General features: G+C 42.7%; 1 non-coding gene and 1 pseudogene across 1 annotated transcript; one reads left to right on the top strand and one right to left on the bottom strand.

Annotated features, from left to right (window-relative positions):
* Window positions 1-1255: 1255 nt before the first annotated feature.
* On the top strand, window positions 1256-18238 carry LOC128473723 (CAP-Gly domain-containing linker protein 2-like; annotated as a pseudogene).
* Window positions 13522-13651, bottom strand: LOC128476065 (small nucleolar RNA SNORA35). Its single transcript, XR_008347091.1, has one exon. It is a non-coding gene; the product is annotated as a small nucleolar RNA SNORA35 (small nucleolar RNA).
* Window positions 18239-18440: the final 202 nt, after the last annotated feature.

Below are 18440 nucleotides of genomic sequence, written 5' to 3'. Positions count from 1 at the left end.
GAAAAGCGGTCAACCACCACAAGGATCACGGTATGACCCTTAGAAGGAGGCAGCTCGACGATAAAGTCCATGGCCACATGAGTCCAAGGAACCGAGGGACAGGGAAGCGGCCGCAGAAGCCCAGCAGGACGTGTGCGGCAGGACTTGTTGGCAGCGCATTTGGTGCATGATTTGGTGCAGTGGGGCCACCAAAAAGTCAGAGAAATCAGATCCTTAGTGCGCGCCACTCCAGAATGTCCCGAGGTTCTGGTGCCATGGAGCGTACGTAGTACAGGAGTACGCAAACTAGGAGACACAAATAGTCTCCCTGGAGGTAAGGAAGCCAGAGCTTGTCCTTGAGAACGGGAAATGCGATCCAGGAGGGGAGTGTAGCCACATAATCGAATGGCATCGATGACTTTGGCAGAAGGAATAATAGGTTCAGGTTCCCTACTCTCCTCCTCCGGTTGTGTGTGCATGCGAGATAATGCATCTGCCTTGGTGTTCTTTGAACCCGGACGGTTTGTCAGCACGAATGGAAATCGGGATAGGAACAAAGCCCATCTGGCCTGACGCAGATTGAGGCATTTAGCAGATTCCATGTACTGGAGGTTCTTATGATCGGTCAAAATCAAGTACAGAAGCTCCCTCCAGCAGGTGACGCCACTCCTCCAGAGCCAGGCTGACACCCACATGGGTGCACCGGTCCACTGTACGATGCTCGTTGAGAGAGTACAGCTCCAACCCCAGATTCAGAAGCATCCACCTCCAGGACGAACGGTAGGTGGGGGTTGGGATGCCGTAGCACCGGGGCCGACGTGAATCTATCCTTGAGAAGGGCAAACGCTGACACCGCCTCAGGCGACCACTCTGCGACTTTGGCACCTTTCTTTGTCAAGTCTGTTAAGGGTGCAACAATCTTGGAGTAATTTCGAAGAAAAAGCCGATAATAGTTGGCAAATCCAAGAAAACGTTGAAGAGCCTTGAGGCTCACAGGCTGCGGCCAGTCCTTGATTGCTTGTACCTTTGATGGGTCCATCATGTCGAACCCCTCAGGCGTGATAATGTATCCCAAAAACATCACTTTACGAGTCTCGAAGACGCACTTCTCTAATTTAGCAAACAGTCCGTGTTGCCGAACACAGGAATCAGGAAGGTAAACGCTATCTGGGCACTAGCACAAGGCATAGACGACCATCAGAAGGCAAGGTGTAGCTGGTCTGAGAGGTTTAAATGGGGAACCGCGGAGGAAGTCCTAATCTCCCATCATCCCATCATGACATCACTTCCGGTGTCCGTGAATCGCGACCATTTTGAGTGTGGCGTTGTCTCCCTTCATAAAGCCCTGCAGTTAGGGAGTTCACCAGAAGCAGGACGCCGTGTACGAGGAGGTCTGCCTCTCCTGCGCGGCACTTCAGAGGATGGCAGCAGAAGTGACCGTGCGGTGGAGGGGGGTCTCCCTCTCCTTCCTGGCAGCTGCTGCTGCGGAGGTGGCCGTACGGTGGAGGGGGGTCTCCTTCTCCTTTGTGGCGGCTGCTGCGGAGGTGGCCGTGCGGTGGGGGGGTTCTCCCTCTCCTTCGTGGCGGCTGCTGCGGAGGTGGCCGTGTGGTGGGGGGGTTCTCCCTCTCTTTCGTGGCGGCTGCTGCGGAGGTGGCCGTGTGGTGGAGGGGGGTCTCCCTCTCCTTCGTGGCGGCTGCTGTGGAGGTGGCCGTGCGGTGGAGGAGGGTCTCCCTATCCTGCTCGGCGGCTGTTGCGGCAGCGTGGGAACCGGGGACAGGTGAGTAACACATATGAATTAATATTTACTAATAACTTTGTATTAAAACTTAGTTTGAGAAACACTGTGTTTGGGTTCTTGTAGCTTTTATTATTATGTCAGTAAAATAAGAAGGTGAATAGAGAGAGGCCATTGCGATAAAGAGATGAAAGTGTAAATTGTACGTTTTTTATTACATTATTTAAAATTTTAAAAAAATTGCATTTTTTTATCCAATTAATCGAAAAAATAAATCGCCCAACTAATCGATTATTAATATAATCGTTAGTTGCAGCCCTAGACACAACTACCTTAAATTGAATACAGCAGGAATGAACAGTTTATTGTTGTAAAACATGGACTCATATAGCCACAGAACTTAATTAACATAAATTAACAATGATAAACAGGTACATGTAGACAACCCAACCTTTAATCCCCTTTAGCTACTGAATCTCGTCCTGGCAGCAATCCTGTTAATAGGATTAGTTTACACAATGGAGTTCCTGCCTGTTTGGCAGCCAGGCTGGAGCCATCTCTGAGTACCTTGGGCCCCTGTATGACAGGTCATTCTGTCACAGTATGTTTTACAGTGAAGAACTGCTATATTTTCTCTTTTTGGGTTTTCCAATGTAGGGGTTCTGTCACAATAAGGGAAAATGTATCAAGATCCAAAAAGAAGTCTGAAATGGCTCTTTAACCTCTAGGTATTTGCAATATTTTGTGCTTTTCTTGTAGGATTACAATATGTCACACACACATTGACTAGGTACACCTTTTCACTAATTTGCACCCAGTGCATTATTTGTTTCCTGGATGAAAAAGATATTGTTAGACAATTACCGAAAGTTTTCCTCCCCAGATACATTGTATAATATGGTAAAGCCATGCCTGTCACTGCTTGACTGGAAATCAGTGAAAGACCAGCATGCTGTAAAATCCATCAACGTTATCATAGCTAATGCCATTTCTTTTTTTTTTCACTATGTGAATATAGCTGGGGCAACAACTTTCTTCTCTTGCATATTGTGTCATTATTCTTCTCTACTCAAATTTGGTGGGGGGGCAAAAGGGGGGAAATGAATAATCTAGGGGGGGCAATTGCCCCACTGCCTCCCCCCCTGTAGCGACGCCTATGGAGAGGAGGACTAACCCCCACACCACATTTCATCTGATCCCCTCAATCCTTTGGATATTTGTGATATTTCTTTTCCTATCCCTACTTCCTTTTCCACAGGTACCATTCCTACCATAATACCAACATTTTTGTGCCCCTGTGACTGTTTACATGTTTTGTCATGACAGCTATTGCTTCTTTCTAATATTATTTCACATGAATGTATAAATGATTGTTGGTGCCGTGCTGCAACATAGTAGAGTACTTTCATGGTGTACAGTTTTTAGTATTACTGACACTACACATGTTATGTCTGCATATTGTCACAAACTGGGTCCATACAGACGAGTGTAATGACCCAGAGTGCCCAAAGATGGAGTGCAGGAGTTATTGCGCAGTAGCGGAGTAGGACAGGGCCTGATGCCCGAGTGGGCATCTAGGGTTTTACAGCCACATACCAGCGTCCTGATATAGCATCTGATGTTAACCAGAATTTGGAGATATCCTGCAGTCACCTGCAGGCTGGGAGTATGGAAAGCTAAGCAGAGTACAGGAGAAACATAGCAAGCAAGGGGAACAGAGAAAGAAGCAAGGGACAGCGAGACCAAGCAAGAAACATAACCAGACAAGATATACATAATACAGGGTACCACAGGGAACAAGACAAGGAATACTCAAGATCTGACATGAACAGGACACCCCTCTACTGGGGATACAGGACAGGACACCCCTCTACAGGGGATACACGTTACATAACAGACTGACACACATAAATACAGGAACTAGCCTAGGACTGTATGACAACTATTGGAAAATCTGTCACATCTTATGGCCATAGTATGCTTAGCCCACCACTACGCCAACGTACTCCAATGAGGGTGGGTCCTAACGCTAAACCCTGCTTACTGAATCACTAATAAACTGAAACCAAACATTGAATCTAAACCTTTAGACTGATGACTGAGACAAACAGAACACGTGGGTGGGGTACACCTTATAAAGGGAACAGAGCTAAAGCAAAGAGCAAGACTGGAATCAAGGAATCAGAAGTACAGGACAGAGCATAGGAAAATCCAGGAATGGATTACGGCAAAGAGAGAACTGTAGCAAGGACTAGGGAAACTAAAGACATACAGCACTGCAGCCTGGATGAGGCCTGACACATATACTTGGTATGGCTGTTGATGTTTGCCCTTGAGCTACAATAAAGTGTTTTAGCTCTATGTATTGTTTTTTTTAATAAACACAATCAAGCCTATACTGACCCCTTTAGAATAACATGGACTGAGTGGGCACTCACTGGTTTCACTGGTCACCCTTCCCCATAGCATAATGCCAAGCATCAACTGGATTTATGTAGGATAAACTACTCCCTAAAAAAACTATATCACTTTGCTACAGCAGTGAGTAGCAACAAAGTTCTACTGGGACCCTGGAAGAAAAAGCGCAACCTGGCAACCCGGTTTTCCATCACACGTGCATTCTATATATCAAATCATCGCCCCCTCAGCCATAAGGCGAGAGGACCACATGTTCCCATTCTCACAGGTATTCGCTTGATTTTATCTAAAAGGCTGAGAGACTCCGTTTGTCCCCAACTCACTAAAATCTCACTCTAGAACACAGTGATGCAGAAACTCGGTTCTGCATTCCTGATAACAGTATGTGTGATCAGCTGTCAGTGGGTTACCAGAGACCCCAGCAGGGTCTGTGCAGAGTGTGCAGAGTGTCTAATGCAGGCGCCAGCATTCACACCACCTAAACACTTATTCTGGGAAGGAGCTAGGCTGTCATAGAATGCAAAAGCTCAGGATGTCCTATTAAATCCTTGTGGTAGTGTGTTCATGTTTTACAGGACACAACACTAACTCCTAAAGTCATAAAGGAGTAATCAAACACTGGCAATGACATATGGGCCCTGTAGGGTCACTTGTGTATCCAACAGTCCACATACATTTGGTTATATAGTGGAGCTAGAGGGCAAGAAGAACACCACAAAAGTCTAAAGTGCATATGATGGCTGGAGTGTCCCTTTACAAGGACATGGCAAATATCATATGCAATTTAATACATATGACAACTGAGTGTCCACTTTAAATTAATGTGTTTTTCTTACCCCTTGCAAATACATGGAGTGATTCATTAGAGCTGCCCCTATACATTTGCTCTCTTTTTCTGAACTCTACCTCTGTGGCTTGCATAAGATGCATTTGACCAAACACATCTCTTACTTACCAGTGCACAGCCAAAGGTGGTGGTAAAAACTGATGGAGTTATGGGCAGTTTGCTGCAGTGTTTTTACAAGACAAATTATTTTTATTTGTTTATTTATAGGTAAAACATGCATTAGATAGTAAAAAGCTGTGAATGGAGATATATGAGACATTAAACTATTTCCTTAATCTTAATCAATGTATCCTTCTGATTTCTAAAAAACCTGTCTGGCACCATAGTTTAACTTAAACCCCAATTATCACAGGATAATTGTAACTTCCACATAAAGGCTACAGGATTGATAAGCATGCCTATAAATGTTTGTTTGTTTGTTAATATTGCCTTGCTTGTTGCACACAGGTTCTCCATTGCATAAACAGGGATCTACCTCTTCAGTTGGTGCAGAAAAATCAAGTTCAAAGATCACTGAGGTTGGAGATGAGTTCTTGGGAGACTTTGTGGTTGGTGAACGTGTATGGGTCAATGGAGTAAAGTCTGGAGTGGTACAATACTTGGGAGAAACCCAATTTGCCCCAGGACAGTGGGCAGGAGTTGTTCTGGATGACCCAGTAGGAAAGAATGATGGATCGGTTGGTGGAGTTCGCTATTTTGAATGTCAACCATTACAGGGGATTTTTACTCGTCCATCCAAGTTGACTCGCCAGCCTGTGGCAGATGGTGCAGGAAGTGATTCTCATTCTGTGGAATCATTGACTACACAAAACTTGTCCCTGCATTCTGGAACTGCCACCCCACCTCTAACTACACGCATCGTTCCACTCCGAGAAAGTGTGCTAAACAACACTATAAAAACAGGAAATGAATAGGGATCAAATCTTTCAGACAGTGGGTCAGTTAAAAAAGGTGACAAAGATTTACGGATTGGAGATCGTGTTTTGGTGAGTCAAGATTTCCAGAAATATGTCATTTAGTGGAATGAATATATGTTCCATAGTGTCAATATGATTTCATTGAGGAATATTATGAATAAGTATCTGGGAGGCTTTTATTGAAATGAGATATTTTGCATATGATTTAAACAATGACACATTGACCTCAGACTCCTGGAGTAATGTACATTTAACCTGTATTTTATTCAAAAGCATAGGCTTGAAGAGTCGATTCTGCTACTGATATTCTAATAATGTTGTACTGTAGTCATTCTTAAATTTTGGTCCATTGACCTTTGCAAGGTGGTCCTTATGATGATTTAGGGATTGTTACAGAGTTTGAAAGTTTATGTGCACATAATCCAAAGTGAGAACAATATTTTAAAGACAGAAGATTTTAGGTACTCACAGGCACCCACAAAGGCAAGAGGCCAAAGACCGGTCATGGGTATTCATAAGTTAGCATCTAGGTAACATATATACAAGATATTTCTTAAAACCTCTATGGATATAGGGTGTTCGGTCAGGTCTCTTTAAATGGGCCTGGGTAAGCCTTAAGAGTCTTTTGTTTCACTTATCTTTTGAACCGAGATATTGGTGTATCTACTGTAGCACCATTGCCCCTCACTTTAACTACCATTATATTTATTTTACATTAAAAAATATAATGGTTATCTCAAATTGTGCCTATGTGGTACAAAATGCAAACAATAAATGATATGCCTCAGATTGGGATTGTTTTACTTGAATAAAACGCATACAAAATATCATGATACCTTTCTATCTGCTCTTTGGATGACCAGATTTGACTTTTCTGGTAATAATAGTACCAGTAATCATTCATAAAGCACATTTAAAGCGTAATATGTGCTGGTTTGCCGTTATTAGCCTATAGCTAATATAGGCCAAATTCTTAGTGTTCTTTTTTAGGTTCACAGTTACTATTTGGCTCACAAATCCCTTTGTCTCTCATCCTATCCTTGATGTCTCTCTTTCCTAGGAGCTCAGAATATTTGATGGATATGAGTGTATCACATTGTTCTACAACCCTTAAAGTTACAACGTGTAAAGAAATGTGTTCACAAACTAAATTATAAATCAAATCCAGTGTTTATATTAGTCAGTAGGTCACAGTCACATAAATAGCATTAGTAAAGATTTGCTCCTTTTCCCTCTATCCATACCCCTAAAGCAAGTGTCTTTCTTTGGTCATTTTGAATGTAAGGGGGTATTTTTTTCAAACATTGAACAGCTTATAACTAGTCCTTTGGAGGGAGGGGGTCTTTTCAGTCTGCTGTATTCTTTAACAAATTATAGCTCTATTTGTGTGATAATACATTAGGAGTGGGAAATAATAAGTGAATGTGGAAATGTTGCTGTACCTGGGCCTGTGGCTGGTAGGACTGGATTCTTAACTATGGTACTGCCCCAGCAGCATACCTGGTCCTGTGGTGTGTGGTCAATGGATGGATACGTGGGGCTGCTCTCGGTCTTAGTAGAAAAACGTGTGCCCTAAAGTGCCAAGGCCGCTAGGTCATCCCCAGTCTGGCCCTGAACGTGGCATTTATGTCAATATATAAAATAAGACTTGGGGACACACTGGCACCAGAAGCCATACTCTGAAGCCATGTCAATAATATCATGAGAAAATGGGAAATGATCTAGACTTACACTGAACGGATTAAACATTATTACCTTTATGCACTCATTTTAATGATAGAAATACAATGAATTAGCAGTTTCAGCATGTGTTGCAAGCACATTGTCTTTGTTTCCTCTTAGCTGTAAGGACAGTCCTTTTTTAAACGATCCAGCTGAACAATGTGCGGCAAGGCATCCACATTTATTTAATTTTAATGCGGTATCCTCTTACTCTTAGCTGAGAGCAAATCATCCTAACACTATGGTCTCATTAGCCACATCAAAAAGGTATTGAGAATTAAACTGTTAGCAGATTCTGTCACTTCTTAACTTTGAAACTGTACAAAGCTGAGACTGTCAATCTGTGCGCATAATCTCTGCAAGACGTTACTGTGCTTTTGTGTTGGTGTGATAATAGTACAGACAGCAATTATAATGCCTTTGTCTCCAGCCTGCTAAAGTATTTGTAGTTCTACCTAAGAGTCAACCAAAATCTTAAAGTTTATCTAAAATTCTGAGTAGGTAATTACAATTTTTCTCCAACCTTCTTACTATAATTAGCAAAAGGAACGGAAATGTATTGTTTAAGCTCCTTCAGTGTTTCCTTCATATATACATATCCCAAATGTCCCTCTTTTGGACCCAAGCCAACAGCCATGCTTCAGACCATACCCGCTAAATCGAAAGTGTCCCTCTTTGGCTTTAGTGGAAAAGATATATAGTTAAGCTATACATTGACAATGTAACTGGCAAGGTGGATGTACAGGTCCACAAGACTGATGAAAGTTGGTAAGGGGTAAGCATGAATATGTAACTCATTACAAGGTCTGAGTCAATAATCCACGTGATTATTTGGAAATAATTATTTGAAAGTGTTTGGAACATGCACTGTATGTGTAAATGAAAAAACAAATTGTTTAGCGCTTTGCATCATACATCATTGTTTAGTAAATCACATTTGACACAGAAAGGCACCTGGTTGGAAGTTTAAATTCACAATTTGATACCTTTTTTAAGGGTTTTTTGTGACTGACTGTAATGTGTGTTTTATACACAAGAATTGACTTTGTTGTATTCTAAAAAGTTTCAGTATATTTCCTTTTGTCGTGTACAATAAAATGACAAATAAAACCAACATGATTCTCTACATACTACTACACACTGCTTTTGCTAAAGTTTACTGTGTGTTATTAATATTAAACTAAATGGCTGCGTACAAGATATTTTAATGAACATCTTAGTTTCAATTTTAAGAACACGTTTGACTTGAATTAGCTACTTTCTATATGTGTTTTGTGTCTGATTTATCCAACTCTCTCATTATTATAATGCCAATTTTATTTAATATTCAATGGCATTAAAGCTGTTAATTTCCCTTAATCATGGCTTGCAGGTTGGTGGTACAAAGACCGGAGTGGTTCGCTACGTGGGAGAGACGGATTTTGCAAAGGGTGAATGGTGTGGAGTTGAGTTAGATGAGCCTTTGGGCAAGAACGACGGTGCAGTGGCAGGAACCAGGTATGCCGGGAACATAGTAAATCATTCTCACCAGGTTTTTCACATATCACACGTACACTTGTTTGCACAGGTATGTTGTCTGGTCAAAAACTAAACATAATATAATTTCTATTAATGCATTTATAATTGTTAAGCAAGCATACACTGCAAAATGGGTCTAGATTTTAAAAATCTACTTGCATAAATGCGTTGGCTTAATTAAGAAGAAGTACAAATCCAAGCCAGGAACATATCTAAGTAATAAGGAATGAATATACCAGGGAACAATACAGAGGAAAAGTAAATAAACATCCTTTGAATTAAAAAAAAAATAGGTCAGGCTGTCTTCTCCCTTAAGCGGTTAAGTGCAACAACCGAAGTAAATACCAGGCTGTATATCAAAAGAGACTTTAATTGAGTGGGTTGGGCCAAAGCTTTCATGTTTTTTACATCAAAAATTTGACCCTGCCATCTGAATGTCGCAGCTGGAATCGAGACTCATCAGACCAGGCAACGTTCTTCCACTCTTCCATTGTCCAATTTTGGTGAGCCTGTGTGAATTGTAGCCTCAGTTTCCTGTTCTTAGCCGACAGGAATGACACCTGGTGTGGTCTTCTGCTGCTGTGGCTCATCTGCTTCAAGGTTCGACGTGTTGTGCATTCAGAGATGGTATTCTGCATACCTTGGTTGTAACGAGTGGTTATTTGAGTTACTGTTGCCTTTCTGTCATCTCGAACCTGTCTGCCCATTCTCCTCTGACCTCTGACATCAACAAGGCATTCTCGTCCACACAACTGCTGCTCACTGGATATTTTCTCTTTTCTGGACCATTCTCTGTGAACACTAGAGATGGTTGTGCTTGTAAATCCCAGTAGATCAGGAGTTTCTGAAATACCCAGACCAGCCCGTCTGGCACCAACAACCATGCCACGTTCAAAGTCAGTTAAATCCCCTTTCTTCCCCATTCTGAGTTATTATGGAACTATATTGATAAAGCTGCCTTTTCAGGCTGAAATTGTAGTTAGAAGTGTTTTTTGGTTACACGTAAAAGAGAAATTGCCCTGATGAAGAAGAAGAAGAGGTTATTGTAGGAGGTTGCGCTGCCAGACATGATTGCACTTAGTCTGATAATGACCTGTAGTGTAGCAGAATAGAGTAGCGCAAAATGAATTTCCTAGACCCAGTTAAGGGTAATGTTCATGCTATACCATACAAAGACATTTAAGACAATTGTATGCTTTCAACTTTGTGGCGCCAGTTTGGGGATGGCCTTTTCTTGTTCCAGCATCACTGTGTCCCTTTCATGGATTCACAAACTTAGTCAATTAACCCCATTGAACATCTTTGGGGTGAATTTGAACACCGATTGTGAGCCAGGACTTCTTGTCCAACATCAATGCTAAATGCTCTTTTGATTAAATGGACACAAATTCCCACAGACACACTCCAAAACCTTTTGGACAGGCTTCTCATTGCATTTGGGAAACAGCCAATACAGACGAGATGTACCGTATTTGCTCGATTATAAGACGAGGTTTTTTTCAGAGCAAAGATCCAGATCCCCCGCACCGCTGCAGGGGACCTGGATCCTCCTGTCGTCGCCCCCCCACACACACACACTTACCGGTGCTTCCGGAGGTGAAGTTGGCAGCGGGGGTTTGTATGCGTCCGTCGCAAATACCTTCCCCGACTGTCAGAGATCAGAGTTCAAGAGTTCCTGATCTCTGACAGCCGGGGAAGGTATTTGCGACGGACGCATACAAACCCCCGCTGCCAACTCCACCTCCTTCCGGCTGCCGCGGAATGAGACGTCAACCCGCTGGCCCGGCAATACAGCAGGAAATTGGAAGCACCGGTGTGTGTGTGTGTGTGTGTGTGTGTGTGTGTGTGTGTGTGTGTGTGTGTGTGTGTGTGTGTGTGTGTGTGTGTGTGTGTGTGTGTGTGTAGGGCATTTCTGGAATGCTTTACACCCCTATATGCCACTCTGGCACTTAGGGGGTTAAAAGGCATATTATGGGGCAGAGTGGCATATAGGGAGGTATAAGGCATTTCAGGAGGCAGAGTGGCGTTAAGGGGGCATTTAATAGTGCACTCTGCCTCCTGAAATGCCTTATACCTCCCTATATGCCACTCTGCCCCATAATATGCCTTTTAATCCCCTAAATGCCAGAGTGGCATATAGGGGTATAAGGCATTTCTGGAGGCAGAGTGCTCTATATAATGCCTTTTAACTCCCTTAATGCCACTCTGCCTCCTGGAATGCCTTATACCTCCCTATATGCCACTCTGCCCCATAATATGCATTTTAACCCCCTAAATGCCAGAATGGGATATAGGGGTATAAGGCATTTCTGGAGGCAGGGTGGCACATAGGGGGTCAAAAGGCATACCATGGGGCACAGTGGCATATAGAGGGTTAAAAGGCATATCATGGGCCACAGTGCCATATTGGTGTGGCAAGCCTGGGGGCAGATGTGCGTAACTGGGGGACAGGTTGGAAAATACAAGAAATAAAAACAAAAAAAAAATATTTTTCTCAATCATAGCTTTTATTAAAAAAAATAGTTTACATGAATTAACATTTCCTGGTAAAACTTTTTTCCTTTAGGGTCGTCTTATATTCAGGCTTTTTCTTTTTTTCCTAAGTTAATATTCAGATTTTGGGGGGTCGTCTTATAATCAGGGTCGTCTTATAATCGAGCAAATACGGTACTTTGAGAAAAAAATATTAAGCTGATGGTCGAGATGCGTGTTTTAACATCAGAGAAGCCCAACACAAAGAAGTTCATGGGTAATTTTGTATTCAGTGGCGTGACATTTTCCATGCAGATGGACATTACATGGTGACAGAATAATACTATTTGCTTTAAGTGGAAAAGATTCCTTCGTGGAGAAACACTGCATATGTTGTAATGGGTGGGTATCCTAAAACAGCTTGTTTATGTCTTTTGGCAGTCTTTGATATACAGCCTGTACTCACTGGAACTTTATTTTCCATAAACATACCGTATATATAAGGGACTAAGGTACTAAATGTATTTAAAATACTTCCCACTGGCAGATCACATGCTCTATTATGAGTAGTCATCCTCTATTCTGAGTCATCACTAGTTTTGTTAATATATAATGAAAATTCAACTAAAAGCTCAAAGGAGGATACCAGAGAACACACAACTCACTATTATATAAGAATTAAAGCATTTATGATGTTTGATCTTTTTTACTTGACTGAAGATGTCATCAGTTGTTGGCAAATATCCAAAGGGAATGAAGTGTAAACATGGAGTACACTTATGCTTACTATATATTTAACTTTAAAGATGATGGGAGTTATAGCCTTCAAATAGACATTGCTATTTCATATAGGACTCTGGGACTTGGTTAGTTTTGGTTATAGTATGCCTCCATGACAGCAGTTGTGTATAATTTGATGGAATAGTTTTGTAGCGTGCTTACTGTCTAGACCAGTGATGGGCAACCTTTTTGGCGTGGTGTGTCAAAAATCGGCAAAAAATCGAGCATAACTCGTGTGGTGTGTCACTTCGACAAAAAAACATAATTTTGCGCAATTTATAGTTTAACCCCTTCGTGACAAAGGCTGATTTTACTTTTTGTACCCTTTGTGACAATGGCTGTTTTATCGTTTCTGCGGTGTTTGTGTTTAGCTGTAATTTTCTCTTAACCCATTTACTAAACCCACACAAGTTATATATTGTTTTTTTCAGGACAAGAAGGGCTTTCTTCAGACACCAAAATTTTTTTCATATGATGTAATTTCCTATAATAAAAATAATAAAATATGACGAAAAATTGAAAAAAAACCACATTTTCTCACTTTTATTTGAAAAATCTTTTATTCATCATAAAAAACTACTGAAAAAACCTGCTAAATAGATTCTACTATTTGTCCCGAGTTTAGAAATACCCAATGTTTTTATGTTTTTTTGCTTTCTTCTACACGTTATGGGGCAATAAGTACAAGTAGCGTTTTGCTAATTCAAAACAATTTTTCTCTGAATCTGGTAATTCTGTCTCTATGTGGTATTTGGGGCATCTTTGAAGCCAGCAAATTAAATTTACCCCACCAAACCATATATTTTTGAAAACTAGACACCCCAGGGTATTTTAGATGCTGATAGTTTAACCCTTTCCATGCACTAATCCTACCACCAACCCTTGTCAAAGTTTGGGATAGTAATTGTTTTTGGTGTTTTTTTTCCACATACTTTGTACTTCAGGTGTGAAATTACAGCTCCTGGTATATGTTGCTGTCACACAACACCCCGATATGTATCCAGCAACATCTCCTGAGTACATTGATACCCCACATGCATGGGTTTGTCAGATTGTTTGGGGGCAAAAGGGCCACATTTGGAACATGAGCAATTCAAGTTCAGTAGGAATTTTACATCTGGGTAAAGAAAAATGCTTGTACCCAACTATCAGTAGGGACAGGTTACAAGAAAGCCTGGCCTATCTCCAAGAAGGGATTTGATCTAGCACCTTAAGTGGTCCCTCATGCCACGGAATGGACACAGGGTTCACTTGACAGTGCAAATAAAAACGCTTAAAAATGGTGGAGCAAATAAAAGCTAAAAAACAGTAAATGTAACAAAAAATAAAAAAAAAATACAAAAATGGAGCAGGAACAAAAAAAAAAATTAAAAATGGGAAACTGTGTGATACAGCTTGAAGCAGTCACCGACACAGAGTGCAGGTTTTCCAGGGCAATCTGGACAGTAAAATGTGGTGTCCTTTCTTTGCCCCCTGCTGTAGCATACCCTGCATCTCTTTTGGGGATTCTGCTTCTTTGCTGTAGGGGGGATTTTAAAAATAAAATGGGTAGCCCCAATTCTGTTGGTTCCCATCACTACTTGGGGACCAGGTGCATCACGGTACAAGATACCTGAAATTACTTCGAGCTGAAACTGCAAAAAAGACAGCTTCAGCCCAGTGTCTGCTTTTTTGTGCAGCAAAAAAGCGTTATAGGTTGCAATTTGCATTAGATAAATTGCAACCTTCTTGTACCAGGCCTTTGTCTTCCTCATAATGAGGTAGGGCTGTAGGAGTTGATCTGACAGATCAACTCCACCCATGTGCTTGTTATAGGCCCTGATGCACACTGGCTTTCTAGTGACCCCAGCTCTGCCACGGACAGAAACCTCCACGGTTCTTTCATCGTGGATGGTGCTCAGCATGCACACCTCTTTTCTGTCCTTGAACTTCAATGCCAAAAGCTCCTCTTGGCGTAGAGCTGAGGTCTCCCCCTTTCCTAGCCGGGTTCGTACCAGGCGTTGTGGGAAACCCAAGCGGTTCTTTTTTATAGAACCGCAAGCTACCGTATCGAAACAATACAGCAGCTTGAACAAAGGGACGCTTGTATAGAAGTTATCTACATACAAGTGGTAGCCTTTGTTCATAAGGGGGAATATTAGGTCCCAAACAATCTTGGCACTGGTGCCCAGATGATCTGGGCAACCTGGAGGGTCAAGGTAGCTATCCTTACCCTCGTATACCCGGAAGGCATGAGTATATCCTGTCTCGCTCTCGCAGAGCTTATACACCTTCACTCCATACCTGGAGCGCTTGGAAGGAATATACTGCTTGAATCCCAACCTTCCTTTATATTTCATTAGGGATTCATCCACGCAGATATTCTTTCCAGGTGTATAAACCTCTGGAAACCTGGCAGCGAGATGGGTAATCAGGGGGCGGATTTTGTACAGCCTATCAAACTGGGGGTCCTCCTTAGGGGGGCACAGGCTGTTGTCGCTAAAATGCATGAAACGAAGAATCATTTCATACCTTTGCCTAGTTATAGTTTGGGCAAAAATGGGGGTACTAAAGATGGGGCTGGTGCTCCAGTAGGAGCGGATGGAGGGCTTTTTTATAATGCCCATTAACATTGTGAGTGCCCAGAATTTAAGAAATTCTGGCACGTCAATGGGAGTCCATGGCTGTTTTGCCCAAAAAGAATTAGGGCTAGCAGCACGGTGCTGCTGGGCATAAATGTTTGTTTGTGTGACAATGTCTCCCAAGACATCGTCTCCCAAAAAAACCTGCACAAATTGCAGTGGAGTGAATCCTGTAACATCAATATTGATGCCAGGAATTCCAGAAAAAGGAGGGATAGCTGGCTTGTACCTATTAGGCGCTACCCATGCCTCTGGTGCACTGCCACGACTACGTGTGGCAGGCGTCCTAACAGCCACAGATACATCACTAGATGTATCTGTGAACTGACCAACGTCAAAATCTGACGCTGTATCAGTGGCCTCAGAATCTGTGGCCAAAAAGGCATACGCCTCCTCAGCCGTATACCGCTGCATGGTAAGAATTGCAGCAAAAATAGTGGGGAAGGAAAGGGTTAATGGCTATAATAAAAAAAAAAAAAAAACTAAAAAAAAGTAAAAAAACCTAAAAAAAAAGTTAAAAAAAATGTAAAAAAAAAAAAACCCCAAAAACAATTGCCACTATGCAAGATCACTGTTTATGCAGTGATCAATGGCAATGAAGGGGTTAATATTATATGGGTGGCTCTTATAAGAGCCTTTGGATCAATATATATATATTTTTATTAGGGAATACCTGAAATACCAGAACACACCGATCTGTCTCTCTCCCTCACTAGAAGCAAGTGAAGGAGGGGGGCAGATCCAATACTGATCAAAGGCAATGTTTAGAAAACATTGCCTTTGATTTATCAAATCATGATCACTCTTATGTCCATGACATCCAGCAACACCCCCCCGATGATGTCATCAGGCTCCGCCCCCCCGGCTTGATGGGCGCCGCCATCTTGAAACACCGCGTGTGTTTCGAAGACACCGGCACCGGGAAGGTAAGTTGAGCATTTAGGAAGCGATCGCGAGTCGCTTCCTTTGCTAAACAGGTGTTGCAAAGATGCCTCGATACTGAGGCATCTTAGCAACACCAGCTAAGCAAAGGAAGCGACTCGCGATCGCTTCCTAAACCCGTTTTTCGGCGGCGGGTGCCGCCATGTTTGAAAGACGTGCAGTCTTTCAAACATGTTTTTTTTTTGCTCCTAGGAGCGATCGGGGGGGGGCGGGAATGTTTTTTTTGGTGTTGCTCAATGCCTCGATGTCGAGGCATTAGAGCAACACCGTTTGAGTGAAAAAATCGATCACGGATCGATTTTTTCACCCGTTTAAAGACGTGCCGGTCCTGGCACGTCAATTGTCATAATCGTCACGATTTTCAGTGACGTGCCCGGACCGGCAATTGTCACGAAGGGGTTAAACTATCTCCCAGCTCTGCCACTGTATGGAACAGTATAGAGTGATGGGAGTTATGATGTACTTTAGAGCATAATTATATAATGAAAAATACATTGGAAATGGTACAGCATAACACCCATCACTCTCACACACTTACCAATCCACACGTATATACCAATCCACACGTATATACCAATCCACACGCATACCAATCCACACATATATACCAATCCACACACATATACTAATCCACACACATACCAATCCCCACATACCAATCCACACACATACACCAATCCACACACATACACCAATCCACACACACACCAATCCACACAGATACCCCAATCCACACACATACCAATCCACACAGATACCCCAATCCACACACATACCAATCCACACACATACCAATCCACACACATACACCAATCCACACACATACACCAATCCACACACATACACCAATCCACTCTCACTGTATGCTTTCCTACCTTTCCTCTTTTCTCCTTACAGCTCCTTTTCCTGCTCTTCGCTCCTCTTCTTCTTCAGTTCTTCTGTCTTCTTCCGAGGGCACGGGGTTCAGAGGGCACGGACAGCGGTGGGCGCGGCTTCAGTGTTGTGCGCCGGGATCTGACAACAAACCCCGGCGCACAACAGCTGTTGCCGCGCGGATCGCAAGGGAGCGGTATCGGAGGTCTTTAACAGACCTCCGGCTCCCTTGAGTGATTTTAAGCCGGGTTCAAGGGAGATCCTTGAACCGGCTTAAAATCACTCAAGGGAGCCGGAGGTCTGTTAAAGACCTCCGATACCGCTCCCTTGCGAGCCTGCTCCTCATTACTGTCCGTCTCTGGAGGGGTGCCGGGTGCCGGCAAGTTGGCACCCCCCTGATAAGCGGCACCCGGTGCGGACCGCCCCCCGCTAGGTACGCTACTGCACGTGGCGCCCCCCCCCCATTCCTCCAGCACAGATTCTTTCATCCTCGGCGGCCGTGCAGGAGCCGAGGATGAATCGCATGAAATCCTGCGCGTGTCACCCCAAATGGCTACGCGTGTCAGCACTGACACGTGTGTCATAGGTTCATTATCACTGGTCTAGACAATATTTTATAGTGGATAATATGGTGAGAGTATTGCAGAGTTAATTGAAAATGCAATACTGTCAGGTTGTTACAGTCTCAGCTCAGCTTGAGATGCCGCATGCCTAATTTGTAGAGTTCCTTACAAGTTATCAGTCATCTCCTGAGGGAACCATCCTTCCAGAATCTAGGATTCTATATCCACAGACCTTATGAGCCTTCTACGTGTGGAGCGGCTCTGCTTGGCAGTATGCTCAAATGTAAAAAGCATCTTAATAAAGCCAAAGAGTATTGACTACTATTAGCTAGCATTGTATGGAACTTCGGTAGCTATTGTGGCTGTTTTCAAGGCAGCTGCATATTAGCCATTGGTATGTTGTTTTTTCTAGCCCAAACTACACCATATCATAGAATTGCCAAAGTGGTGGTGGTTGAGAGGCAAAGCCATCCAAAACTTCCCCTTTAAAATGAAGTAACTGTAATGGTGAATGCAATGGTAGCTATAATGTTTTCCCAGCTCTTGCTTGGTAAACCTATTCTCACTCTGCAAGTGAATGTATAGCAATGATGACTTTACTTTTACATTTTCCAGGTACTTTCAATGTCCACCAAAATTTGGCCTTTTTGCTCCTATTCACAAGGTGATCCGTATTGGGTTCCCATCAACAAGTCCTGCCAAGGCCAAGAAAAGCAAGAGGATGGCAATGTGTGTCGGCACTGACACATAGCCCTAGCAGCTCTTCCATCAGTTCTGTAAGCTCGGTGGCATCATCCGTAGGTGGCAGACCAAGCAGAAGTGGCCTAGTAAGTAATCTGTCCTGTTCTTAAGTTTCTACCTACTAGTTATACATTTTTGTATTGCCCACAAAATATGTGGAAAAGTGAGTTTCAGTTTGTACCCTGGAACCTGGAAAAATACTGCATTATATGTTTTTTCTTTTTTAATAATTGTTTTATGTACCGTATTTGCTCGATTATAAGACGACCCCCCAAAATCTGAATATTAACTTAGGAAAAAAAGAAAAAGCCT

Source organism: Spea bombifrons, chromosome 2 (genome assembly GCF_027358695.1).
Source record: "Spea bombifrons isolate aSpeBom1 chromosome 2, aSpeBom1.2.pri, whole genome shotgun sequence".
Lineage (NCBI taxonomy): Eukaryota > Metazoa > Chordata > Amphibia > Anura > Pelobatidae > Spea > Spea bombifrons.
This window is presented reverse-complemented; position numbering and strand designations above follow the sequence as displayed.